Raw genomic sequence first — 27,399 nt, 5'->3', positions numbered from 1 at the left:
TTAACACATAGCATAAATCTATTACATTGTAAACCAGGCTAATAACAGTAAAGATAGAAGATCTGATATCTAAAAGAAGGAAGACTTGCTTTCTTAAAAGAAAAAGTGTTGTTCAGTTGTGTTTGATGCTTCATGACTCCATTCGGGGTTTTCTTGGCAAAGATATGGAGTGGTTTGCCATTTCCTTCTCCAGTGGTTTAAGACAAACAGAGGTTAGGTGACTTGCTTAGGGTCACACAGCTAGTAAGTGTGTGAAGCTGGATTTAAACTTCCAGGCCTGGCACTCTGTCCAACTGAACCACCAAAGAATCTGTGATTAAATTCTAAACTGAAATCAGATTCCATTATCTGTAGACTTATCAACATCATCTTCATGGAAGGAAATTTTAGTGAACAAATGTATGCCCTCAACAATTCCCAAAAGGTGACAAGTTCACATACTTTATTCATAGGAGAAACTCTCAGAACCTCACTTACTTTTACATACAATTCTAACATGCTTGGTTGTTTTGTTTCCCAGATCCTAGAGGATTAGAAGGGTAGAAACAAAGCACAATGGGTGGTAATCTAACAAAGGAGGAGATAGAAGAATTTTTTAAAAAGACACAACATTGTGAAACATTTACAATTAAACAGCCTTATCTTTTAACCAACTGTAAGGGCAACGCCATCACACACTTAGAATCAGCATCATTTCATGACTTATTATGTTCTCTGTACTCTTTAAGGTAGGAAGTTATAGGATATACTTAGAAAGATACATTAAAATTAAAGGGTAATTCAACAAACTTTTCTGTCATATGGAAAATTCACTTATGTGAAAGGCCTTACTGTCTTCAAAGATGCTAGATAAATGAGGTGCTGCTATAATAAATTTTCTGCTTAAAAAAAGTAACTATTATACTAAAAGTTTAACATTTATATATTAACAAAATTTACCTAAATGTAATTATGTTTAGTCGTCTTGCTGTTAATAGGTGGTGTGTGGGGAGTGCTGTCTTAACCCTTACTAGCTATTTCAACTCTAAAAACTAGTAAACAAATGACTTATAGTTCTATTTTTTAAACTGTTAGTTCTTAAACCTTCCTTATATTTAGCCCTCTTCTTAGTCTAGATGGAAAAGCTTTTCCTTTGGGATTGTTTGCTCCTTTCTCCCCTCATTGACCCTGCCTTGTATTATTTTTGACTAAAAAATTTTTAATCAGAGATAATTGTGCTCAGTGTCATCTGCCTTCTATATCATTAAAATCCCAAACTATAATCTTGTTATTTCTATTATAGTTAGAAAATATTAGATCTTATTATTACATCTGTATTTATGTTAAATCGTAACTAAAGGCAGTAACAGGTGTAATGTATATTTTAGGGACTGATCAATTTCCATTTCCTCTTCTCTTGCTTAAAAAGATGACTTTAGTTGCAGATGGGTATAAGGAGTGGTCCTGTGATGTCAATGTTACAGGAAACTGCAGGAGAGGAAGTTTTCTCTACCAGTGCAGTTGGCATCATACCTGCATCTACAGCACCCAGAGGCTTAATGAAGTCACCCCAGGGTAATAAAGCAAGTATGTGTCAGAGGCAGGACCTGAACCCAGGTCTTCCTGGCTTGGAAGCCAGCTCTCTATCAACTGTGTTATGCTGTCTCTCTTAATCATGGGCTTTTATTGATAAATTCTTTCTGGTCCTGGCTGTTTTGCAAATGAGCTCTTCTGTTCTCAATAAAAAGGGCAAAATTTATAGTACATGTAGTTAAACTTTTGTATATTTTTATTCAATGTTGATGTTTGCCTTTTTTAAAAAAACTGATGTTCTAGTTGGTATTTATGAGTTTAGAGAATTATTTTCTTTGTTTCCATAATTCTGTAGTTTTGATTTATCTTCGTGAAAACAAAGCTGCAATTTCTCCTTGCTGGTATCCTCTGTAATCAACTTGTAGAACACTGCTTGATCTAGTCCACTGGAGAACATAGATTTCTCTAATTAAGTCCTCAAAATGCACTGTCCAGTTCCCCCCCGGCCCTCCCCCCCCACCTTTTTCAGTTTCTTCTGGAAATCTAGTTTATTCTACTGTCTGTAATTTTTGCTTTGTCTTTCAGGGACTCAGTAACTTTCACCTATACTTTAGTTGGTATTCTCCCCTGTTTTTGTTCTCAGGCTCCCTGGATTTATTCTTCAATTTTGTCTTTTATTATCTATTGATCTTCATTTTAGTGAGTCTGTTCTTTGTGGCTTTGATTGATGCCTTAAGATTCTATACATTGTTTTTCAATTTCCGTAATTGTTACTTCATGTCTTCCTGTATATTTTCTCAAATGTTTTAATTCATTGGATATTTTTTATATACTTTTAATTTTTATGCTAGTATTTCTTTCATTTTACCCACTGCTGTTTCAAAATGGATTTCTGGAATGATTTTCTCCCTTAGATCTTTTAGATTACAGATTTTTTTTAAATTTTAATTACAAGGTTTATTCCCTACCTAGTTCTGGCATGGGAGTGGAAGAAGTATCCTAGGAATGGGGTGGAAGGAGCTTTGTGCTCCCTGTGGTTTAGCTGGGAATGGGAAGAGAGAAAAAGGCAGGGAGTGCCTATGACGGGGAAGGAAGAAGGTAAGAGATTAAGTGTGCCAAGAATACCAGGGCTTTGGGACAGGGTGTGCTTTGGGAATAAAAGGTCTGAAAGGGCATAGTCTGTCCTAACATCCTTCTTGCACTGTTCTCCCTACACGTTCTACTCCAGCAACACCTTCTTATTGTTCTTTGACTCCAACGTTGGCTTCCCTAGGTTCCTTCAAAACTCAATTAAAATTGCACCTTCTACAGGAGCCTTTCCCAGTCCTCCCCGCTAGAAGTGCCTTCCTTACGAGATTACCTTACCTCTACTGTGTATATATCTTGTATGTCTACAATTTTCTGCATGTTCTTCCAGATTAGAATGTGAGCTCCTTGAGACAAAGGGCATATTTTCCCCCTTTTCTTTGTATCCTCAATGCTTAGCATTGCTCATGGAACACAGTAAATGCTTAATAAATGCTTACTAACTGAATGACCTAGGGACTCCATGGGGCATCCTGGACATGCATAAGATGTAGAGAAATTATGCTAATTTGGGAAACCAGACAACGATGGTGTGTTGACAGCAAATTTGGAGGTAGGGCAGAGAAAGGACCTTGGTACCCTAAATCTCCAGAATTCAATTAGACAAGGAGATGGGAAGGCTTGGATGGAGGTAATGAAGTGAGGTGAGGAAAGTCATCTAGGTCAGCAGTGGCTCTGACTCCCAGCACAATCCCTGGGTCAAACTGTTCTACCATGCATGCCTTATTGATTCCCTGCTTCAAAATTTTTATTCTCCTCTATATGAGCAATCAGTCTTCAAATCCCAGAACATACCCCACACCTCTTATGATATAAGCATAGTACAGAGGAAAGCACAGGACCTGAATTCTTGGAAGAAATTACAGCTGTCAACCACCATATAAAAATGCTTCAAGTCATTAATAATCAAAGAAATAAAGCAATTCTGAGGTTCTTTCTCATATCCATAAGATTTACAAAAATAAAAAAGAAGAAAATGAGAAATGTTGTGGGGGTTTTCGGAAAAAAGCATGCACCAAAATTCACTAAATTGTACATACTCTTTGACTCCAGAAATATATCATTACTATGTCTATATCCCCAAAGAAATAAATAAAAGAAGAAATGGACTTATATGTACAAATATGTCTGTAGTAGCTAAAGACTGGAAACAAAAAGGGTGTCCAGTCTATTGGAGAAATGGCTAAACAAATTAAAGGTAGCTGGATATAACAGAATATACTGTTGGCAGCTAGGTGGCACAACTGATAGAGTGCTAGACTTGGAGTCAGGAAGAACTGAAATCAAATCCTGCCTCAGACATTTGCTAGCTATGTGAACCAGGGCAAGTAATCCCCCTTCCACTTTAGTTTCTTAATGTGCAGCACCTGCCCCACATGGTTGTTGTAAAGATCAAAGAAGAAAACATTGTTTTGTAAAGTATTTTGTAAACCTTTAGGCACAATATATGATGGTGGTGATGGTGATGATGATGATGATGATGATTGATGGTGATGATGACGATGATGATGATGCCATGTAAAATAATGAAATGGACAGTTGCAGAGGAAACTGGGAAACACCTGATGAACACTGATATACAGTGAAATAAGTAGGACTAGAATAATTTATACATGAACAACAATATTAGAAAAAATAACTCTGAAAGACTGCAATTTGTATCAATGAAATGATAAACCATGATTCCAATGGACTGAAGATGAATATGAATCATCCCCCACCTCCTGCTAAAGAAAAGATGGACTTAAAATGCAGTAGGAGACATACATTTTTTTCATTTAGCAATATGGGAAATTGTTTTGCTAAACTATGCATATACTTTACAAGGGTTTTTTTCTTTTCTTAGTATGTGAGATAAAGTAAATGCTTATAAAAATTCTGATAAAAACTAAAAAGGGAATTAAATGATTGTTAAGTCTGGGTTTTTTGAAATCTGAAAAACTAAATATAACAGAAGAGCTGGAGCTTGGGTAAGGCAAATATGTTTCAAAGTTTATAGAATGTATTATTAGTGAGATAGTAATATCTAGAAAAAAAGAGTTAATCACACAAATTGAACATGGATTCATCACAAACAGATCAAGACAGACTAGTATTACATCTCTTTTTAAAAAGTTTCTATTAAACTGATGAATAAGCAGAATGCTACAAATATCATTAACCTAGATTATAGCAAAATCCTTAAATTATTTCATTCCATTCCTATGGAAATGGTAAAGAGATTTGGACTAGATGACATTTCAAGTAGATGAATTTGGAACTGTTTGGGTAATCAGACTAAAAAGGCAATTAGGGAGTGCAGTGGACAGCTCACCTGACCTGGAGTCAGGAAAACCGGAGTTCAAATGCTTACAGTATAACCAGAGGCACCCACTTTAAAACTCTGTCTGCCTCAGTCTCCTTATCTGTAAAATGGGGGTAATACCTCCCAAGATTATTAAAAGATAATATTTGTAAAGTGTTTTCCCACCTTTAAGTGTTATATAAATTGTGCTTATTTATTTATTATTATTATACTCAATTGGTCAATGTCAATTTTAGCAGGAGGTAGTCAGTGGAATGCCCTCGGACTCAATAATTGGCTTGTCATTCAACAAGTATCTCTTAATCACCTACTATGATAGCTCAGTGAATAGAGCACTGTCTTAGGACTCAAGGCAACCTGGGTTCGAATTATGGCTTACTGCATAACCCTTGGGCAATCATTTAACCTCTTTAGGCCTTCGCACCTCATCAGCAACTAGGTGGCGCAAAAGAGCAGAGACCCTGGAGTCAGAAAGATCTGAATTTAAATTCAGCCTCACACTTACTAGCTGGTGACCCTGGGCAAGTCACTTAACCCTGTTTGCCTCAGTTTCCTCATCCATGCCAAGAAAACCCCAAAAAGGGGTCACAAAGAGTCAGATACAACTGAAAACAACTAAACAACAAGCACCTCATCAGTGAAGTATGAGAGTTGGACTTGAGTGTCCTTTGAGGTCCCTTCTGGCTCTGAATCTGCGGTCCTACTGATACATGTTTATTTAAAAAGAAAAAAGCTCCTGCCCACAAAGACCTTATACTGTTTTTCTCAATGACTGGAATAAAGGGATAGCCTGCATCCCAATCAAATATGCACAACGCTAATAGTTACAGAACACACTGGATGAGTGAGGCAGGATTTTTAAAAATCGGCTTCATACTGACAAGGAGGAGGATGGCCTGACAGCAGTTTATCAGTAAGACCTGGAGAATACAAGCTCAATTAGCCAACATCTGTAAAGGGAAGCTTAAAAAGTGCTTCATGCTCTTGCGCTTCATTAAAACAGAAAGTTTTCAGGAGATTATAGACCCATTGAACTATGGTCTTCAGACTCAAAGTGGACATTTGTACTTCCCTGCACAATAGCATCATCATCTGTAAGATCAAGAGACTGGACGGCATGATTGCTAAGGCCACTTCTAACTCTAACTGCTATAATTTTAGTTCTATGGTTTAGAATGGTTCAATATTTACTATGTTCAGTAATTTAGTATTCTCTGAGTGAAAAAAAATCCTACATTCGTTACCTTGAATGTGTTTCTCTATGTCTTGGTTTGTCCTATGATAAATAAAGGACATCTTGTGGCTGAAGATCTTTCCTATATTTGCCGCATTAAGAGAATTTCTCTCTAGTCCTAATTCTGGCATATACAGAAGTATACCCTCTCTCTCAAAGCTTGCCCTCATTCACACCATTTAAAGGGTTTTCTTGGGTATAAATTTTCTGATGTACACTATAGTGTTCCAGCTGGCTGAAAGTTTTCCCCACTCATTCCACTTACAGAATTTCTCTTCTGAATGAATATTCTGATGTATATTAAGGATTCCCTTCTGGCTGAAGTGTTTCCCACATTCATTAGATTTTTAGGATTTTACTCTAGTATGAATTTTCTGATGCATGTAATGGCTTCCCTTCCAGCTGAACAATTTCCCACATTCACTGTATGTATAGACTTTCTCTCCACAATTTTTCAGATTATATCAAGACTAACCATCTGTATTAACACTGGGGATCATACAAAAAGAGGTAAACACAATCCCTGCACTAGGAGCTTACAATCTAATGAGGGAAACAATATGCAAATAAAAAGCAAGCCATATACAAGGGCAGCTAGATGGCACAGTGCATAAAGGTTGGGTCCGGAGTCTGGAAAACCTGAGTACAAATCCAATCTCAGATACTTACTAGCTGTGTTCTGGGGCAAGTCACTTAACCCATTTGCCTCAAGTTTCCTCATCTGTAAAATGAGCTGGAGAAGGAAATGGTAAAACCACTCCAGCATCTTTGCGAAGAAAACCCCAATTAGGCTCACTAGGAGCTGAACATGACTGAACAATAAGCTATATACAGAATAAATAGGAAAACAATTAACAGAATGAAGGCACTAGAATTAAGATGGGTTGGGAAAGGCTTCCTGTAAAAGACGGGATTTTAGTTGGGTATTAAAGGAAGCCAGAAAAGTCAGTAGGTAGAGCTGCAAAGGGAGAACTTTCCAGGCATGTAGTATACAGCCAGATGTCTTGTTTCTGGAACCTGGAGAAAGAAGAGGCCTGCGTTACTAGATCAAAGAGTACATGGCAGGGAGTAAAGTATAAGAAGACTGGAAAGGCAGGGGGTAGGTCATCAAGGGACAAAGCATCTGATATTTGATCCTGAAGGCAATAGGGAGTCACAGGAGTTTATTGAATAGGGGAATTACATGGTTACACCTGTGCTTTATGAAAATCACTATGGTGGCTAAATGGAGGATGGACTGGAATAGGGAAGAGACTTGAGGTAGGCAGACCTGCTAGCAGCTTATTTACAATAGTCTAGGGCCAGCACTCCAGGTCTTGGAAACATTCATCACCTTTATAGGATTTCCCTCCTTTATGCATTTCCCTATGCATATAATAAGGCGTCCCTTCTGTCTGAAGGCTTCCCCACATTCATTACATTTATAGGCTTTCTCTCCAATATGAAATTTCTGATGTCTAATAAGGCTTCTCCTCTCTCTCTGAAAGCCTTCCATACTCATCACATTTGTAGGATTTCTCTCTATTATGAATTCTTTGATGTACAAGTTGAAGCAAAAGGCTTTTCCATATTCATTACATTTACAGTGTTTTTCTCCTGTATGAATTCTATGAGGATCAGCAAGAGTCCTCCTGGGACTACAGATTTTCCCAACTTTCATGATATCTACAGGGTTTTTCTCCAGTGTGAATTCTCTGGCACATAATAAGACCTGAGTTGCAACTAAAGATTGTTCCACATTTGTTAATATTCAAAGAGTTTTGCTGCAGTATGAATTTTCTGATGCATAATAAGGTGTCCCATCTGACTGGTTCACTAATTAATCTACTTTAAGGCTTTGCTGAATTCATTATTACTCTTCACTGAGTTTTTTTCTTAGGTGACTCTACCATACAATCACCCTGCTTCAGAGCAGAATCCTTGGTTTCCCATATTTCAAACTGGGAGATTACCAGCGTCCTGGAAACTGAATAAAGTCTTATACTCGCCCAGCATCACATTTTTTGTACAGATTTCTGAGCTGTATCTAGATGAAGTCCACAGTAATATCATCAAAAGGTTAGATTGTTGACCCCTGGCCTGCCCCCTTTGAGGAAACTCCTCAGAGACATCTCCATGTACCATGGGGCCCAGTCCCCCCTCTGCCTAGGGGGTCTTCTGGCACCTCCAGACCTAGGGCCCATGGAGGATGCACAGATCTCCATACACTTAGGACCATAGAAACCCACTTTTTTTTCATCTCTTAGAGGAACCAGGCTGAAAAGTTTGTGTAATTTCCTGAAAAATCTAGTGACTAATAGTCTAGGTATCCCCCAAAATAATACTGTTCATCAGATATTATTTTATCATATGCTCAGTTAAACAAATAATCATGTTTTATAGGAACATACAGTCTAACACTGACCAAAGCAATGCATGTTACCATGTGTGTTTATGGCTTAAGTGCTAAGAATAATTCACAAACCAGGTTTCTGCTTAAATTTAAGATTATAATTTAGGGGGGATACATATATTTATCCAAAAGGGCACCTGAGAGGTACTCTTTATGGTCTGTATCACACACCCCTTCCCCCAAACAGGTCTTCTACACGTGGTGGTCTCCACAGGACATTTTGTGTTATTTTCGTTGTTCAATTGTTTCAGTAGCATCTGACTCTTCATGATCCCATTTGGGGTTTTCTTCACAGGGTTACTGGAGTGATTTGCCATTTCCTTCTCCAGCTCGTTTCATAGATGAGAAAACTGAGGCAAACAAGGTTAAGTGACTTGCCCAGGGTCACTTATACAGACAATAAATCTGAGGTCAGATTTGAATTTAGGAAGGAGAGTCTTCCTTACTCCAGGCACAGTACTCTATTCACTGTACCACCTATGTATCTGTGACTCAAAGTGTTAATAAAGTTTCTGTCCTGTTATTTGACAGACCTTCAATGGACTTATCAGAAATTCAGAAGCATCCTCATTATGCCTTTGAGTAAGGTATTTAAATTCTCTGGGCCTCAGTTTCCTTATCTATAAAATGAAGAAAACTCGGTTAGATTACCTCTGAGGTTCTTTCCAGTTTTAAACCTGTGATCCAATAATCATTTAGTTAGGAATTAAATATTTATTTAAGTTTTGAGTTAGTATAGCCTCTAAAAGCATTGTTTCTGGAGTCACAGAATTTGTGTTCGAATTCCAGCTCAACAATTATTTGTGTGACATGGAATGAATAATAATCTCCCTGGATTTTACTATCTTCATGTGCAAAGTAGGAGGTCATACTAAATGTTCTCTTAAGTTTCTTCCTGTTCTAAGTTGTTACTTCTACATACGCCACCATAAATACCAAGGCATTACGACACAGAAGATTTTTAATGCCATAAAAGGCAAAATGATACATGGGCTACTACATCATGACAAGTACAAAGCACCTCCAATCACATATGTGCAACAAACTAGGTATTTTGCAGGATGTGATTTATATAAGACAGGTGACCCAATTCTATCCTCCAATTTACCTGGGCCAATATGGTGTATATATCAGACATTTAAACACCACACAAATATTAAGATAACGGTTTATGATGTACAATTTTTTATTATTTGATAGATTTCATGTTTATAGGTGGGGGAAAAAAACCAGATACTCAATAAAGGTACAAATTCTTACCCAAACTAAGTGTGGTATTTTAGGAGACCATGACAAAATATAGTTCCTCAAAGAAAACAAATAGCTACCATGCCAAGAATAATACTGTCTGACACCATAAGTGTGAGAGAAATTTAGAAATTTTAGCAATGTTCAACACACACACGTGCATTTATATTTACACACACATATACACACGTAGGCGTGTTATATCCTTCTGGGGGGAAATGAACTCCTGGAAGGTAGACTATTCCAATTTTGTCTTTTCTGTGCTGGCATTGTATTTGGCACATAGTAGGTGATTAACAAAAGCTTGCTGACTGATTTGTATGTTCCTCATCTACCAGTGCCAACACATGATAGGCATTTAAATGTATGTTGAATTTAGCTTAAATATAAGGCTTCTGTTTTCAAGTTTGAATAGAAAGTCATATTTTCTGTCAGCAGCTAGTAAGCTCAGGTGATGAGAACAAAATGCCAATAAAATCAAGATGTCAGATTCAATCCCTTTATAAGCCAGCTACTTCACAGAAAACCCAAGGCCCCTAAACCTAATTAACTGTCCCAGCAACTAGTCATAAGAGGAATTTGCCAAGAGCCAGTGGATAAGACAGTACAAATCCAATATCATCATCTCCTGACAAGAGAACAATAGAATTATATCTGCTGAAGAAGGAAGACAACACTGAAATCTGAAGATGCAAAAAAGAATAAGGAAAATGAATAAAACAGAACTAACACAGCATCATAAAAAGAAATGAAGGATTCCATTACTCCTTATTCTAACAGTTTCTTTACAGAACCCATATATAATAAAGTTAATGAACTGAAAAGTTAATCTCACCTCTTGTCCAGATTATGTCATGCAATTTGCCGGACAGCCAACAGAGCAAGTCTGCCAGTACAAATATCTTACTCAGATTCTGCAGCTGAAACTAGAATTGCCTAAGAGATCAGGTTGGTAATTGGGTAATTCAGATAATTTCACAGCATTTCAATGATCTCAAACTTCTCCCTAAAACAACTTTGGGATATAGGCTGAAACTATATAAACAAGATCACTAGAAAAATCTCTCTTTCTTACATTGACCTGGAATAAGTCACATGGACTGTTCAGACTTTGTTTTCCTTATCTATAAAATGAGGGGGTGAATCTAATTAATTTCTAGTACCCTCTCCTAGCTTTATGATCTAAGTTTTGCCAAGGTAGCTTTTAAAAAATAAAGGAAGACTCCAGTTTGCTTTTTCTACCTATTTCTTCTGAATCTTCAGAAGTAGCTATGACTATTTATTTCATTGAGAAATATTTAATAAGGTTTGGCATAGTGCCACATATTGGGAGCTGCATAAGAAGCTACTTAAATTTTTCTCTTCACTACAGTAGTGTCTAGGTCTTACATAATGAAGGCAGTGGGCCTTGGGCTCTTGGAGGCTTGGGCTGTAGTCCTGACTGGGTTAACTACCTGCGTGACCTTGAGCGCATCTCTTCATTTCTTTAATCTTGTACTACAGTAGTTATGTCCAGCTCAAAGCAAAACACATCTGGGCAAATACCCAAGAGTAGATAGAGTCATATCCCAGAGCTTCCTCTCTTTCCGAACTAAGCTGTTCATTTGAACGTTCTCATTTAAAAAGCAAACATTTATCGAATATATAATTGTCTGAAACACTGTGCTAAGGAACTACACAGTCATTGCCCATTAGAAGTTAACAGTCTGTATAATTTGGAAACTAGCAATGAAGCCTCTCAAAATACCTACATCACAATTCCACTATTAACAAAGTGGTATGTTTCAAAAGACAACACTGTCAAAAACTCCATTAATAGGGAGAGCTGAAATCCTACCTGTCCTTCAAGGCCCAGTTCAAATACCAACTCTCCCCAGGAAGTTTTCCCTGATATCCCTAGACAAAATTGAGGACTTTATCCTCTGACTTCCAAAGGCATTTTAATATAACTCTCTCCTTTACACTTACTACATTCTACATCATATGCTATAGTTATCTCTGTGCATACCTAAATTGCCCTAAATTCCTTGAGGGAGGGCACAATAACTTCCATTTATTTTAAGATTTAAAGTTCTAAAAAAAAAATCTCACAACAATCCTGAGGTAAGTAGTACAAGCATTATCATTCTCATTTTACCAATGAAAAAACTCTGGCTCAGAAAATGATTTATCCACAGTGAGGCAATAAACAAAAGTCCGAGATGGAATTCAGTAACAGAATTTCACCCTGGGATCCCTGACTCCCAGTCTGGTATCCTTTCTACTCCACCAAGCTAATTCTTAATATTACAGTTATTTGAACAACAATTTGCTTCAATACTTTAAAAAAGTTTAAGTGAATTTTTTCTGTTGTTTTCTTAAGAGTGTTTCCCCTCCCTCCCCCCAATTACCTTTAACTTACACCTCAGAGGTAATTTTAAGGTAGGGGGAGAGGGGAAAGAAGAAAAGTTCAAGAGATGCTGGTTTTGTCAGCTGCTTGTAAAAAGGTTCACAATCAACACATAATGGCAGCATGACCCATAATGCAACCCCCTCTAATCTCTTGGTTCCACTTTCTGAACTAAGCTTGCAAGAGAAGCCTTTCAAAAAGACAAAACTGGACTAAAGAGAGAGAGAAGAGAAGTCTCTAACTTCTCCTTTGCTCTGAAAGGCTGCCCCTGTTTCAAGCATAGCTAGCTGAAGAATTATTTAGATAGTGTTACTTTAGGTGTGTCCCAATTCTGATAATAATTGTGCACTCTAGAAGTGGCATAAATGGAATGTTTTAAAATAAAATATTTTTAAATGCACTAGAGGAGCTGGTTACTTTGAGAAACCTCTTATAAAGCAAATAGTGATTAAATTATTCAGTTTCAAGTTTAGATGTTATGTCATCATTTTAAAGGAGAAATGCCATTTTTTGTTTTTAAGTACTCCTTTTTCCCTTAAATTGACTAATTCTCTGAAAAGATGACATAAAATGAAATATTCTAATCACATGACTGAAGATTTTTACTTTAATGATAGGGGAGAATCATAACTGCACTGAATATTTTATAGAACTGTGGCCTTGGTAACACAGACCAAACTATAGACTCTTTCAAATGATTTCCCACAACTGACATCCTTATGAAAAATAGGTGAGGCATAAAAAAATATCCAAAGAAGAAAATGATTCTCACCTTTGAAGCCCTGGGGACATTCACAATAAAGCTCACAAAAAGAAAACTTGCTCCATCCTGTTTACTTTCTGTGTAAAAGATTTCTCTTGACCTCCAAGGGGGTCCACTGACTTTACCCAAGTCTTCTTCAAGCATTTTTGGACACACCAGCCGGATCTGACTCCATTTCCTTCTCCAGTTCATTTTACAGATAAAGAAACTGAGGCAAACATGGTTAAGTGACTTGCTCAAGTTCACACTGCTTGTAACTCCAGGCCCAGCACTCTACCCACCAACCTCGTTGCCCTTACTCCCTCCTGGCAATTCCCACAGCTTACAGGAAGAACTTCTTCCAAAGGAGGCAGCTGAGGAGCCCAAAAGTTCACTAAAACTTTTCCCAGGGTCACACACAGTCAGCATGGACCAAAGGCAAGACTTGAACCATGTCTTTTGGGTTAGCAACTGATGAAATAGGGTAGTGTTTCCACTTGAGATTTAAGTTTCAACTTTAGGGCAAAAGTAACTTTTAAGTCTAGAGAAGGACCAGAGCCTTCTACAATCCCAGTTGACTATTTTTTTCCCCTGGAGTCAGAAAAACCCCTCATTGCTGAGTTCAAATCTAGCCCCAGGCACTTATTAGCTGTGTGACCCTGGGCAAGTCACTTAACACTGTTTGCCTCAGTTTCTTCATCTGTAAAAGGAAATGGCAATCCATCCCAGTATCTGTCAAGAAAACCCCAAATGGAGTCACAAAGAGGCAGATATGACTTAACAACAATAGAGCTAGATGTACGTGTAATTAGGGGAGGTTAAAAAAAAGGACAGAGATAAGGATAGCAACTGGACCTGAACTTTCACTCATATAAGGAACTCCCAGATGAGGAAATTCTCTCTACCAATGCAACTTCTCTACAACTCACAATCCTAGAAAGCTGCCTGGATTACTAAGAGGTTAAGTGACTTACCCAGGGTTCCACAACCAGTAGTGTCAGAGGTGAAATTTGAACCCAGATCTCCCTGGCCAACTCTCTATTTATTACCTCATAGACTCCTCTCTAAGGAGAGAATGAGAGAAAGGGGGAACAGAATAAAAGACAACTTGGCTGGAGTGAATTTGAATACTAGCTCTTCCTCCCCTCCAGCCCAGTTAGTGACAAGGGTCAGGTGCTCTTTTAATTTAATCCATTGTCTGTGGAAGGAAGAAAGAGAGAAGAAGGAAAGGAAAGGAAGAGAGGAAAGAAGGTAGAGAAAAAAGAGATAGAGAGGGAAGGAAGATGGATTTATTAAGTATCTACTATATGCCAGGCACTCTGCTAAGCACTTTACAAACATTCTCTCATTTTATCTTCACAACTCAGGGTAGGAGCTACTATTATCCCTATTTTACAAATAAAGAAACTGAGGCAAACAGGGGTTAAGTGACTTGCCTAGAGTCACACAGTCAAAAAGCATCTAAGAACAGATTTGAACTCCTGTTCCTGACCCCCAGGCTCAGCATGTTACCAGTACCCCACTGAACCATCTATTTCGCTCCAAGTATCAGGTACAAACAGATTCTTCAGTTTTCTTCAGAGCGTCATCAAAGAATTTAAAGAGACATCTAACGATTTTTGCTTATGCACACAAATACTGGAGCCATTAAAATTTTTTTAATTGGAGGTTTGGTAGGAGAAGCTCTGACAAGTCGCTACCTACATAAAGGGGAAAAAAATACATTCTCTTTATAGGAATAATGGACTGTTTTTCAAAGGGGGAGGGGAAACATCCAGGGAAAACATGGGTTTTGTTTTACTTCTAATGCATGTGGTTTTAGGAAACTATGTAAATAAATCTAGTATTTCATTTTTACCTACTTAAACAGCTATCATAATCTTCCAGTGGATAGTCTAAAACCTTTCAGGTAACTTAATCAGAATTCTTTCTCCTAACACCCATTTGAAAGAGGGTGTCAAGTAATTTGGAGACACAGGACCAGTTCACCACATATGGAGGACTGCCCTAGGTGTCTGTCTTGTCAGAACCAAGAGACTCTATGACAAAGGAGGATGGGAATGTGTCAGAAATAAACATGATTTAATTAAGAATGCTTGCCTTGGCCAGTCTTGCTAGGATCCTAATCACATAAATTTGTCCTCATAATCATAGACACATCACTAGCTGATGATCTTTGTACCAGATAACTTTATTTAGCAAATACATAACACTCATCATTACCATGTCAGAGCACTGTTTTCCCAGAGAGTCTAAGAGTGACAGAGCTCTCTCTCTCACTTACTAGCTCTGTGAACTTGGGAAATTCACTCAATCTCTGTGGGCTTCATTGTTTTTTTGTCAATTATCCATAAGCAACAATTCTCCTTGACTGCATATACAGAGAAATTGATTCATAACGGAGGGGGTGAACTGGGAGACCAGGCTAGACCTAGGGTCTCTAGCTGGGCAAATGTTATGTCATGCAGACTCAAATAATGATGATTTGCCTCAAACCCCTGGAATTTTTTTACAACTGTAATATAAACATACAAATGTCAAGAAGCATACACAGCAAGTAGCAAAAGTATCCTGTGTTTATTAGAGAAACCAAGGGTCTCAAGAATAGAACCAAATGGCCCCCAAATGGAACAGAACCAGGATCTAAAATTCAAGTTGACTGTTAAAATAAGTAACATTCAAACTGCAATCACAATCAAAGTTTGGAAATCTAAAACCTAATGATATCATTTCAATATTTAAAGGATAATGGATTTCCATTAAACAGAGACTTTTCTGATTTAAGCTTGCAGTATACTGAGAAATATACACTTAAATATGTAGACAATCATTTGCCAGAGCATCTCCCATTCACTCAATTTTTAAAAACTATTTTGATGGTTCCAAAATGTATGTGAATAGCATTCTGCTTATAAAATAAGCATTAGACATCTCCTTGGTTTCTCTGCTGGAATACTGAAGGGCACTGAAGGAAATATAGTATCTGATACTTAAAAACTGACTGCATTAATTTTTATTGTATCATAAAACAGAATATAACCCAAATAATGAACATTGACAAAACTGGGGAGGTTAAATTCTTATCTCAAAGCTAGACATGCTAAAGAGTCTCTCATTTTATTTTGTAATATTGTTATTATATATGATATATGTGTATAATATCATCTTTTAAACTTCTAGAATGATCTTTTAGGTTTCTTTTAGTTTGTTTCTATATTCAAAATGAACTTTTATGCAATGGGAAATTTCTAAATTCTCCTTTTGCCACTTATGCAGGAACTACATTTTCAAAATTAAGACTTTTGCTTTAAAATTTGCATTTATATACATGTCCATCCTCAATTAAAAAGAAGCGTAAATTTTCAGAAACAAAATTTACTTTAGTCATAATAGTGAAATGTTAGTTCAGGGAGGTAGAAAGCAAAGTACAAATCAGGACTTGGCAAAAATGAGAATTTGTATAGTTGATAGCTAGCTGAACAAAGAGTTGAAATGAATCAGCTTCTAGTATGTGGACAATTTAGATACTCTGATGGCAGTAAAACAATAAAACTGGGGGTGATAGCCTTTCTTTTCTGGGGTTCAACCCACAGTAGATGAAACGAACCAGTTTCTAATAGAGCGACTTGGATACCTTGAGGGCAATAAAACAATAAAACTGAGAATAACACCTTTTCCTTTCTGAGGCTCAACCCACAGTAGGCTGGTTGCAAAAATTAAAATTCTCAAGTCCCTAACTTCTTCCTGAAACAAAGGTCCATCTTCTTAAAATAATAATACTCTCCAGTGTTGTTGTATGGCAACAAAATATAGGATACTACAGTGACCAAAACACAAACAAAAACGCTGAAAGTGGGTATTAACCAGAGAAAATGCACAATGTAAAGATGCATGGTGGGCATGATTAGGCTGTGATACATTACACACAATGGAGACTAAAGGATGTCAAAGAAACACACCTGTGAAAATAATGGGCTAGTCACACAGCCAAACAGCCAACCCATAGGCTCTACTGGTATAACCATATATTAAAAAAAAGTATGGAAGGCCTATATAGCAAACTGGATGGAATCTTTGTGGCAAACTTTTATGAGAAGACATATATATATATGAGCTGCACAGAATAAGCAGGTGCAAAAAATCAGCAAAGGAAGGAATATCCATATCTATACAAACAAAAAGTAATTTGAGTATTTTCAAGCCAAATGAAATATTTTCCATTTATAGTTCATATCCTTGAACTAATAAACCTCTGCTCTTATTGTAGAATCTTTGTTAACAACTGAAAAATGTCAAGGAAAAGATATCAAAATAATCTACTGTGTTTAAGAAGATTCATAAGTATAGGGATAGGGACTGGGACTATGACTGCATTGGTATAGGGAACTCCCAAAGAAGGAAACTATCTACCAATAAGATCTGTACCTTCTTTGCGAAAGATCTGTCGAGAGCACTGAAAAGTTAAGTGACTTGCCCATAAGTATCCATGATCCCAAAGCCATCTCTATTATTAAGAATTTTAAAAATTTATTATTATTTAATAATTTTTAAATTTTTATTATTTCTCCAATCTCTCTAAAGTCCTTTCCAGACTTTTCCCTGATTAGCCAAGCTAAATCTCTTTTAGGCAAACAGATTAAAAGTGGTTAATTCTTGTCTAGTTAAGACCACTGCTTCCTCTACTCCTAAAAGGATTGGGCCCTAGAATCCATCTGAGGGAAATGCTATTTCCAAAGAAAAGAAGGCACACTCTTCAACTTCTATTCAGTTGGATTCTCCTCCTTGGGAGGAACCCCAATGTTACCCGAAATCTTCTTGGTGCAGAGAGTCATGCTGGAGGGCATGGAAGTCTCTGCCAGTTTGGATATCATTCTAAGTTAGAAATAGCTTGAAAAAAGAATAAAATGAATTAAATAAAAATTATTCCTGACAGATCTGAGTCTAAAAATGCAGAGTATAATATTAGTATTACTATTTCTTTTTTGACACTATCCACTACACCATGATATTTCTTCTTCTTCTTCTTTTTTTTTTTTTTTTGCTTTCTATTTTGGAGGGAGGAGGGCAGGGCAATTGGGGTTAAGTGATTTGCCCAAGGTCACACAGCTAGTAAGTATTAAGTGTCTGAGGCTGAATTTGAATTCAGGGCCTCCTGACTCCAGGGCCAGTGCTCTATTCACTGTGCCACCTAGCCACCCCAACGATATTTCTTCTACACATACTAGGTGGAATAATAAAATTTTGTGTAGGTGAATTGGAATCACACCTTCCTTCAGAATATTATATAGGTAAAATGCTGATAAACAGACTACTCGAATCACAATACTTAATAAAAATAGTTAACATTTAAATAGAATTCTATGGACCGCAAAGCCCTCATAACCTCGTAGGGTACAGGGTTACGTAGTTTAAGTATTATTATCTCCACTTTACAAATAAAAAAAAATAGAGCTCAGAGGCTAGGTGACTTATCCACAGTGACAGGCTACTGGCAGGGCCAGGACACCAACCTATGTCTTCAAAAGTTCACTATTTACTACCCATATAGGATCTTTGGCAAGTTAATTCCTATATGCATCAGTTTTTCATCTGTAAAAGTAGACTACTTTTGTATCACTATCTCACAGCAAACTATTGAGCTTACACCACATACAAGTACTTTCTAAATTGTGAAACACTAATCAAATATAAGTTACAATGTCACTGCTACCACCACCAGCATCATCTTGTCCTTGGGAGGTGGCATAATATAATGGAAAAAGGACAGGGTTCAGACTCAGATCTGGGTTCAAAGGCCTGGCTCTGGTACTTCCTAATTGTTCAACTACTATCAGTCACTTAGCCTATTAGCGGCACTTATAAAATGGAGAATAGGGGTGACTAGGTGGCACAGTGAATAGAGCACCGGCCCTGGAATCAGGAGGACCTGAGTACAAATTCAGCCTCAGACACTTAACGCTTACTAGCTGTGTGATCTTGGGCAAGTCACTTAACCCCAATTGTCCTGCCCTCCCCCCTCAAAAAAAAAATAAAATAAAATGGAGAATAATAATACTTGCACTATATACCTCACAGGATAAGAGACAAAGTGCTTTGTAAATAATAAAACATTACTACTGATTAGTTCCTCAACCTACTCATTTCCCATGAGCTACTCTTCCACCCCACAATAGCCATACACAAAGATGGCTATCTTGCCATCACCCACACACATACCACCTCCATGTTCACGAATTCCAAAAGCCCAATTGGATCTTAATCTATTGGCTTTTCACCTCTCTGCATACACACCGTGACCTCCAATTCCTTGACCCCTCAATTCTCTCCCAGCTCATCTACCCTGAACTAGCCACTCTCTCCTTTTCTCGCCATCCTGACCCACTGGTGAATCTATTCAACTTTACGCTGTCATCTTCTCCTGAATCCCAGTCCCCTCATCAAATCACTGATTATGCCCAAGTCTCACCCTTGGATCATTCCTATCATTCCCCACCTTCACTCATAAACACATGTTGCTGAATGAAAATGGAGAAAAGTCACTCAAATGTCCTGAATGGTTCAACTATGAATTTATGTTACACAATTTCAAATGGGCCCTCATTGTTGCTAGGAAATCGTACTATGCCTCCCTTATCAACTCGCTATCCTACTCTCCACAGCAGCTCTTCCAGACCTTTTCATTCCTCCTCAAACCTCCCATGGCTCCCCTGACCCTAACCGCTCTCAGCTGAGATCTTGTCTCTTCCATTCTTCATCTGCTCCCTCTTCTCCCCATTCCTCATCACCCATCACTCATATGCCTTCTTTCACTCTCCCCTCCTTTACCTTTGTCTCACATAATGAAGAGGCCTTACTCCTTACCAAGGCCTAACCCTCTACTTGTTCCATCCTGTCTCCTCTAGCAGAATGCCTTCTCTGTCATACCCACTCGTTCACTGACTTTCAATTTTTCCCTATTACGCTATTTTTTTTGCCTTTTATAATTAAACTCCTCAAAAAGGCCATTTCCAACAGACCCCTCCACTTTCTCTCCTCTCCTTCTCTACTTAACCCTTCAAATTCAGCTTCTGACCTTATCATTCCACCTGAAACTGCTCTTTCTGAAGTTACTAATGATCTCTCCCAATTGCCAAATCCAGCAGCCTTTTCTCCATCCTCATTTTCCTCGACCTCTCTCTGCAGCCTTCCACACTGTTGATCACTCTCTCTTCCCTCATACTCTCCTCTCTCTAGCTTCTAAGGACACCACACTGTCCTGGTTCTCCCACCTGTCTAGCCACTCCTCTGGCTCCTTTGCTGGATCCTCATCAAGATCACACCCTCTAACTGTAGGTGTCTCTCAGGGTTCTGTCCTGGCCCCTCTCTTCTTCTCCCTCTATTATTTTTCACTTGGTGATCTCATGGGGTCCCATGGACTTAATTACTATCTATGCTAATGATTCTTAAATCTACCTTTCCTACCCCAAACTCTGCTAACCTTCATTCTCACATCTCCAACTGCCTTTCAAACATTGTGAAATGGAAGTCCAGCTTCCTACTGCCTCCAGAATCAAATACAAAATGTTAGATTTAGCATTCAAAGCTCTTCCTAACTCTGTCTCCTCCTACATTTCCAGTCATCTTATACCATACTCCCTGACCTCTTCAATGACACTGGCTTCCTGGATGTTTCAGGAACAAATATTCTATTTCTCGGGTCCAGGCAATCTCTCTGGCTGTCCCCTTTGAACAATCTCTCTCCACTCTGTCTCCCTGGCTTCCTCTAAATCCCAACTAAAATCTCATCTTCTATATGAAGCCTTCCCCAGCCCCTCTTAATTATAGTGGCTTTATTATTATTCCCTAATACAGTATGCTTTGTTTATATGTGCTTGTGTATTATCTTTCCACCAGATTAGAAACTCCTTAAGGGCAGGAGCTATCTTCTGCCTCTTTTTTTCTATCTCCAGTGCTTAGCGTAGCACCTGGCACCATAACAGGTGCTTAATAAACGATCTATTTATTGATCTATTATTTGTTTTCTCTCCCACACACTTGGGAGTCTGGGTCTCAGATTTACACATGTATGTGTGTGTGTGTAACCTGCTCAAAATAACATGCCACTAATGAGTTACTTTGAATCAAGAGCCCTAGCATTTCCTTTTTAAAAATAACAGTCTTATTTCAAAGTGTCATTTTCTCCACTCACACCACCAGTATGTCACAAGATGACACTTAGTGTCTTACAATATATGTCGGGCAGAACTAACAAAATGGAAAGTAATTTGAGACTTTGTTCCATCTTCTGCTGTAATGATGCCCAGTGAACATCACTGACAATTATTAGACCATCTGAAATATTTAGGTTAGAGTATACTTGTATATCCCTGAACAATCTGGGAAAAGGGTAATTTTAGATATTAATCTCTAACTGCTTTATGGTGTTTTTGTCTTCCACTACTCTGGCTTTGAAATTTCAGATGTCTATGTCTTATGATATTTTTATCAAATGGCTTAGCTACAAAATAGGTCTGCTGTAACCTTGCCAAATATGTCCCTCAGGCTATAAACACACCTACCAGTCAGGTTCATTTTGCTGTGAGCACAACTGCTTGTTCTAACAATTTTACTCACATGAAAAAAACCTTCAAACAATGGGTGATGGATGACTTCTCCCCCACCACACAAACAATTCTAATTTACACATTATTCTCTTAGTTTTGGGATGAAAATAATATGAAACATAAAGACAATGACTAAATATTTCTGAAATATAAGATATTTAACCAGGGTTACTGCACCTTTTTTCTACCTTTAAGTTCCATATTGTTTTCATTTGCCAAGTCTAATTACAGCTGCCTTTTTTGTGCAGTTTTGAGACTGTATGATAAAAATCTGAGAACCACTTCCTGGATCAATTCTGTTATATAATTCTTCTCAGTTTCTAGTGCCTCAACTCTCCCCAAATTACCACATATAAGTGTAATATCATTACTATTACAATGAGATTACATGTATGCATATATGTATATACACATATTGTTCCCTTCTAGTACTGTGGGAATATGATGGTCAAAAGCCATTAAGAGAACACGGGGGCAGCTAGGAGGTACTGTGGATTCTGGAAAATTAAGTTCAAATCCCACATCAGACACTTGATACTTACTAGCTGTGTCCCTAGGCAAGTCACTTAACACCCACTACCTCCAGGGAATAAAAGGGAACATGCAGGGATTTATGGGTAGCCTAAGATGATGGAGTGTACAGAACACCCTTTTGCTCTTCACATAATCACCAGAACTCAGCTCTTACATACAACTTCTCCTTTTGCCTGAGGATTTCGATACCAAAATCCCAATTTACCATTTAGGTTCAAGGGACTGAAAAAGCCTTAGTTAAAGCTTTCAGTCTGGCCTCCTTGATGTTTGTTCAACAAGAAACTTCATCTCCGAACTCTGCGCATTTTCATTGGTTGTCCTCAATGCCTGGAATGCTTTCCCTCCTCATCTTCTGGCTTCCTTGAGGTCTCAAATAAAATTCCACCCTCTTCAGAAAGGTTTTCCCAATCTCCCCTAATCCTTAACTCCAGGGCCTTCAATCTGTTGATTATTTCAAACATATCCTGTATATAACTTGTTTATACATAGTTGTTTGCATGCTAGGTTTAACTAGCAGTCCTTTCTATAATGTCTATAAACCAGCTGTAAAACTTTGAGATGTTCAAATAATGCAGAAAAAAATCAAATACATCTGGCATGTCCAATGAAAACCTGGTCTAGATCCTAAACTTTACAGCCTATTTTTAAGCCTGGAGATTCTGGAGCTAACCCAAACCCCTAAAGGCAAAAGAATAGGTAATAACTATAAAACACACCTCCAGTCTTACAGTATTTGTTCTGTCTTGGCATAGCACTGTATTTACTTGGGTACTATATTTGTACTTCATGCAAATCCCATTCCCTCTGCTTCCTACAAATTAAAATTTTGCTAAATACTACATAATATCCAAACAACTTTTCACTTTTTATATTAGCATTTTGTAAAATATTACAGATGGAAAGAGAGTTAGAATTCATATGCATTTTGGATGTACCACAAATCTCAATTGAGCCCTCTTTTTTCTATCTTTTTGATGACCTCATCAGCTCTAAATTCCAAAAGATGATTCCCAGATATATTATATATGTATATATAATATATACATACATATATACACACACAAATGTAGATGTTTGTGTGTATTTGCATGTGTATATATGTATGTATGTATGTGTCCCACCCTAGTCTTTATCCTGAGGACTAGTCCCACATCACTAACTGTCTACTGGGCATTTCCAATGTCCCACAGTCATCTAAATATTCAACATATTCAAAATATAACTCATTTTCTTTCTCCCCCAAAATAACCTACCCATCTGCTAAACATCTCTATTTCTGTCCTGACTACCACCATCCTTTCAGTTACCCAAGTTAAAAATCTTGGGGTCATGGTTGACTCTTTCATTCTCACCACACATATCCACTCAGTGGCTGAGAATTACTGATTTTACTTCTACAGCATCCCACATCCATCCCCTTCTCGCTACTCACACCACAATCACCTAAATTCAGGCTCTATTGACTTCTTGCCTTGGAATGGCATTCTAACTGGTCTCCCAGCCTTAAGTCTTTCCCCTCTCCAGAGTATACCTCACACAAATACCAAAGGGAGATATATGCTTCACACACCAGTCTTACCACGCCACTCCCATATGCAAGCAATTCCAGTGGCTTCCTAGTCTCTAGCATCAAATACAAACTCCTTCAATGTTTAAAGCCCTACGTAACCTGGCTCCATTATATATACCTTTCCAGTTTGATTCCAGTTCCTCTTCACTTACTCTTTGGTCCAGCCACACTGGCCTTCTTGGTGTTCTCACACATAGTAGTCTATCTCCCATCTATTTGCCAATGAACTCCCTCCTCGATTCTTCCTCTTGAGACCTCTAGCTTACTCTAAAGCTCAGCTCAAACAACAACTTCTACATAAGGCCTTCCCAGATGCCCACAATTGCTTGTGCCTTCCCTCAAAATCACCTTGTCTGGGTCTTGGAAGGAAGGGGGGTTTCTCTCCAGAAGAAGAGAAATAGATGATTGAGTGTACAAACTATTTGTATATGTACATGCTTTCTCCTATAAAACACAAGCTTCTCGAAGGTGAAGTTAATTTCATTTTTGTTGCTATCCCCTAAGTCCCTGGCAACTAACAGGCTCTTAATAAATACTTGTTGACTAATTGTTCTCCTTCAGTGGTTCCCAACATTTTTAGCATAAGATAATTTATTTTGTTGCTTGAGAAAATAAATAATGGCAATAATTGGTGAACATATGGATTAGCAGATCCCTTACAGTAACTCGGCCCATGGGCTGGATACTATTAATCTTGGACAATTGTAAATGAGGACGTTGTGCCCAGAGGGTCAGGCAACTTGCTTAAAGTCACAGGGACAAGTTACTGGCAGAGCTAAGACTAAAACTCAGGCATTTTCACTCTGATTTATGTTCCAAACACTAAGTTTGGAAGCAAAAATGGTATTGACCCCCATCCTTCACACCAAAAAAAGCCAAGCTAAAAATTCAGTACTTCTAGCCAAACTCTACTGGTTTTTCTGTAAAGAAACAAATAAAAAATATTTTCCCCAGATTGACAGGAATTAGGTTAAGCAACCTTATATGTGTCAAAAGTCTTTTAATGTGCATGTAGGGCCCCCCAGCCCCTCTAAAAAAAGAAACCACCAGATTTGTGAAGACTTCTCTGGAAAATGAGAGTAAGTCCTTAACACTATACTACATATCACTCAATCAAAATAGCAATCTTTACTAAACACTTTGGTATGCCACAATTTATTATGCTACATACCCCATTCTGTTGTTTTATATATACAATTTGACACCCTCCTAGGAGAAAGCAAACAGAATGAATGTAATCATGGAGAGCTGATCATGCCACACACACAAAAAAAGAATTGTGAAATTTTAGTTAACCCCCCCAAAGAAAGCCTATCTCCTGATTTTTTAGGATAAAGTTATTTCTTTAATTGGAAATAAAAAACACTGAAATGGCCAAGATAATCTAGCTTCATACAATTAGACAACAAAGCCTAATTTTTATGAGAATTCACTGTTTCAAAATAAGGAACAAACATGCCCGCCGTACAAAGAATAATAATTCCTGAACAGAATTTTCTTTAAAGAAAAAAAAAGTACTTCCAGTAGAATAAAATTAATCTGTTATCTTAAATCACTGAGGAATGGACTACTTTGGAAATGACATCTGACTGGCTGAAGGTTGAACCACTTTAAAAAAATTTTTTTTATGAAAACCTTCCTAAAGCTAAAAAAATGCTCTAAGTCATTAATAAGAGAATAAAAATTAAAATAACTCTGAGGCTCCACCTCCTGACAATCAGATTGGTAAAGATGACAAAGAAGAAAAATGGCAATAATGGAGGAGGGGCTTTGGGAAGTTAAGCACACTAATGAATTCTTAGTGAAGCTGGGCCAAGCAATTTAAATTTATATCCAAAAAGTCACTAAATCACACAGATTCCGACCCAGTGAGTTCATCAGACACAAAGCCCAAGAGTTCTTGTAAAAAATAGAGGTGAAGGATTCATATGTACAAAAATAATTATAGAACAACTTTTTATCATAGAAGAGAAAAAAAGTAGGTGCCCATGGGCTGAGAAATGGCTGAATAAACTGTGATATATGAAAGTAACAAAATATTCCTGCTCCCTAAGAAATGACGACTATAAGATTTTTAAAAACTAAGAACATAGGAACTGATACAGGGAAATAAGCACAATTTACACAGTTACCACAATGCTGAAATAATTCAGACTCTAATCAAAGCAATAACCAAACATGACTTTAAAAGACTGATGATAAAGTACACTCCCAGCTGTTGGCAGAGGGGTAATAAATGCATCAGAGACGCATTTTAGGAAGTATACATTTTCAGATATAGACAATACACTATTTTGTTTTTCCAAGCTATATTTATTTATTACCACAGAGGGCAGATTTGTTTGTAGGCAGTGATAGATGCGAAAAAAGAAATATCAGAGTATCAACATTTTTTAACAAAAAAGAAACTGAGATGGGTCAGTACTTTTTCTTATTATCTTGTTAAATTTAACATAGGCTTTAAAACAGCAAACTAATAAAAGTTCAAAATTTAACATAGTATCCTTTTATTTCTTTTCACATTGAAATATTTGTGGCTGTTGATCATTAAGTTCATTAATAAAGAAAAAAAATTAAAACTATAATAACAGCTCACAAAATAAAAATTAAAAAAAGTCATCTCAGATCCTTATACATAAAAGGAGGTTAATAATACTCGTATCACTTACTTCATAGATTGTTGTGAGGTTCAAATGAGATAATGTATATAAAGTGCTTTGTCAGCTTTAAAAAAAAACAGCTCACATTTATGTGGCACTTCAGTTTACAAAGTACTCTACATATATTATTATCTCAAAGAATTGAAATTTGGGGAACTTATAATGCTCAGAAGCAAAGCAAATGCTTTCTAAGAGTGAGCTCTGTGGCACATCAGCAGCCACACCAGTGAAAGGCAGAAGCATGAAGCCAAATTACTGGGATGAAATCTGAGTGTCATGAAAGCATATGGGAAGTCAAGATGGTGACTCATAGATGGGACTGCAAGAATAAGGAGTAATTTCATGTTACTTAATCTGTTTAAGAAGCTCCAATGGCAACCTCTTGCTTCTTGGATGGAGCCTATTTGGCACTTGAAGCCCTCCACAATGAAGTTCTTAAATTTATCTCACAGGATTGTATCATATTATATGGTTATGTCATAGGATTATAGCACTAGAAATTAAAGGGACCTCAGAGGCCATGGAGACCAGACTTCTCCTTTTGCAGATGGAGGACAATGGGAGCCAAAGAGTTTTAAGTTACTTGCCCACGGTTACCCTGGTGGTAAGCACAAGAGATAGCCAGAGCTAGGACTTTTCCCACTGTTCTACACTTCGTCTTGAGGGCCTGTGATCCCAGTCCCATCTGCAAAGGCAATGATCAGTGGTCTTTTCTTGTTAGTGTCTCCCCCTCCCCACACACACACCCCTAAATTACTTTGTCCATAGCTACATGTGTACATATTGTCTCTCTGGTCTATTATAAATTCCCTAAGGACCAGGACCGGTTCATTTTTGTCTTTTCATGGCCAGCATTTGTTTTATAGTACCTGGAGCATTGTTTAGTCATTTTTAGTTGTGTTCAACTCTTTGTGACTCCTTCTGGAGTTTTCTGGGCAAAGGTACTGGAGTGGTTTGACATTTCCTACTCCAGTTCATTTTTTAGATGAGGAAATGGAGGCAAAGGTTAAGTGACTTGCTCAGGGTCACACAGCTAGTAAGTATGTGACCTTACTTAAGTCACCTGGAGTACATGCTCAATGAATGCTTGCTGATTGACTGGTATGTGGGAATTGGAGCAGGGA

At 37.6% G+C, this 27,399-nt stretch overlaps 1 protein-coding gene across 1 annotated transcript in view; it reads right to left on the bottom strand.

Moving 5' to 3' along the window:
- The window catches only part of LNPEP (leucyl and cystinyl aminopeptidase), a 136,155-nt gene that overhangs the window by 80,581 nt on the left and 28,175 nt on the right, over window positions 1-27,399 (bottom strand). The gene's annotated exons all lie outside the window — the stretch shown is intronic.

The sequence above is a fragment of the Petaurus breviceps genome, unplaced genomic scaffold, assembly GCF_028583685.1.
Source record: "Petaurus breviceps papuanus isolate PSGF00001 unplaced genomic scaffold, PetGlider_PUasm1.0 175, whole genome shotgun sequence".
NCBI classification, from domain to species: domain Eukaryota; kingdom Metazoa; phylum Chordata; class Mammalia; order Diprotodontia; family Petauridae; genus Petaurus; species Petaurus breviceps.
The sequence above is the reverse complement of the archived record's forward strand: the minus strand, read 5'-3'. Positions and strand labels throughout refer to the sequence as shown.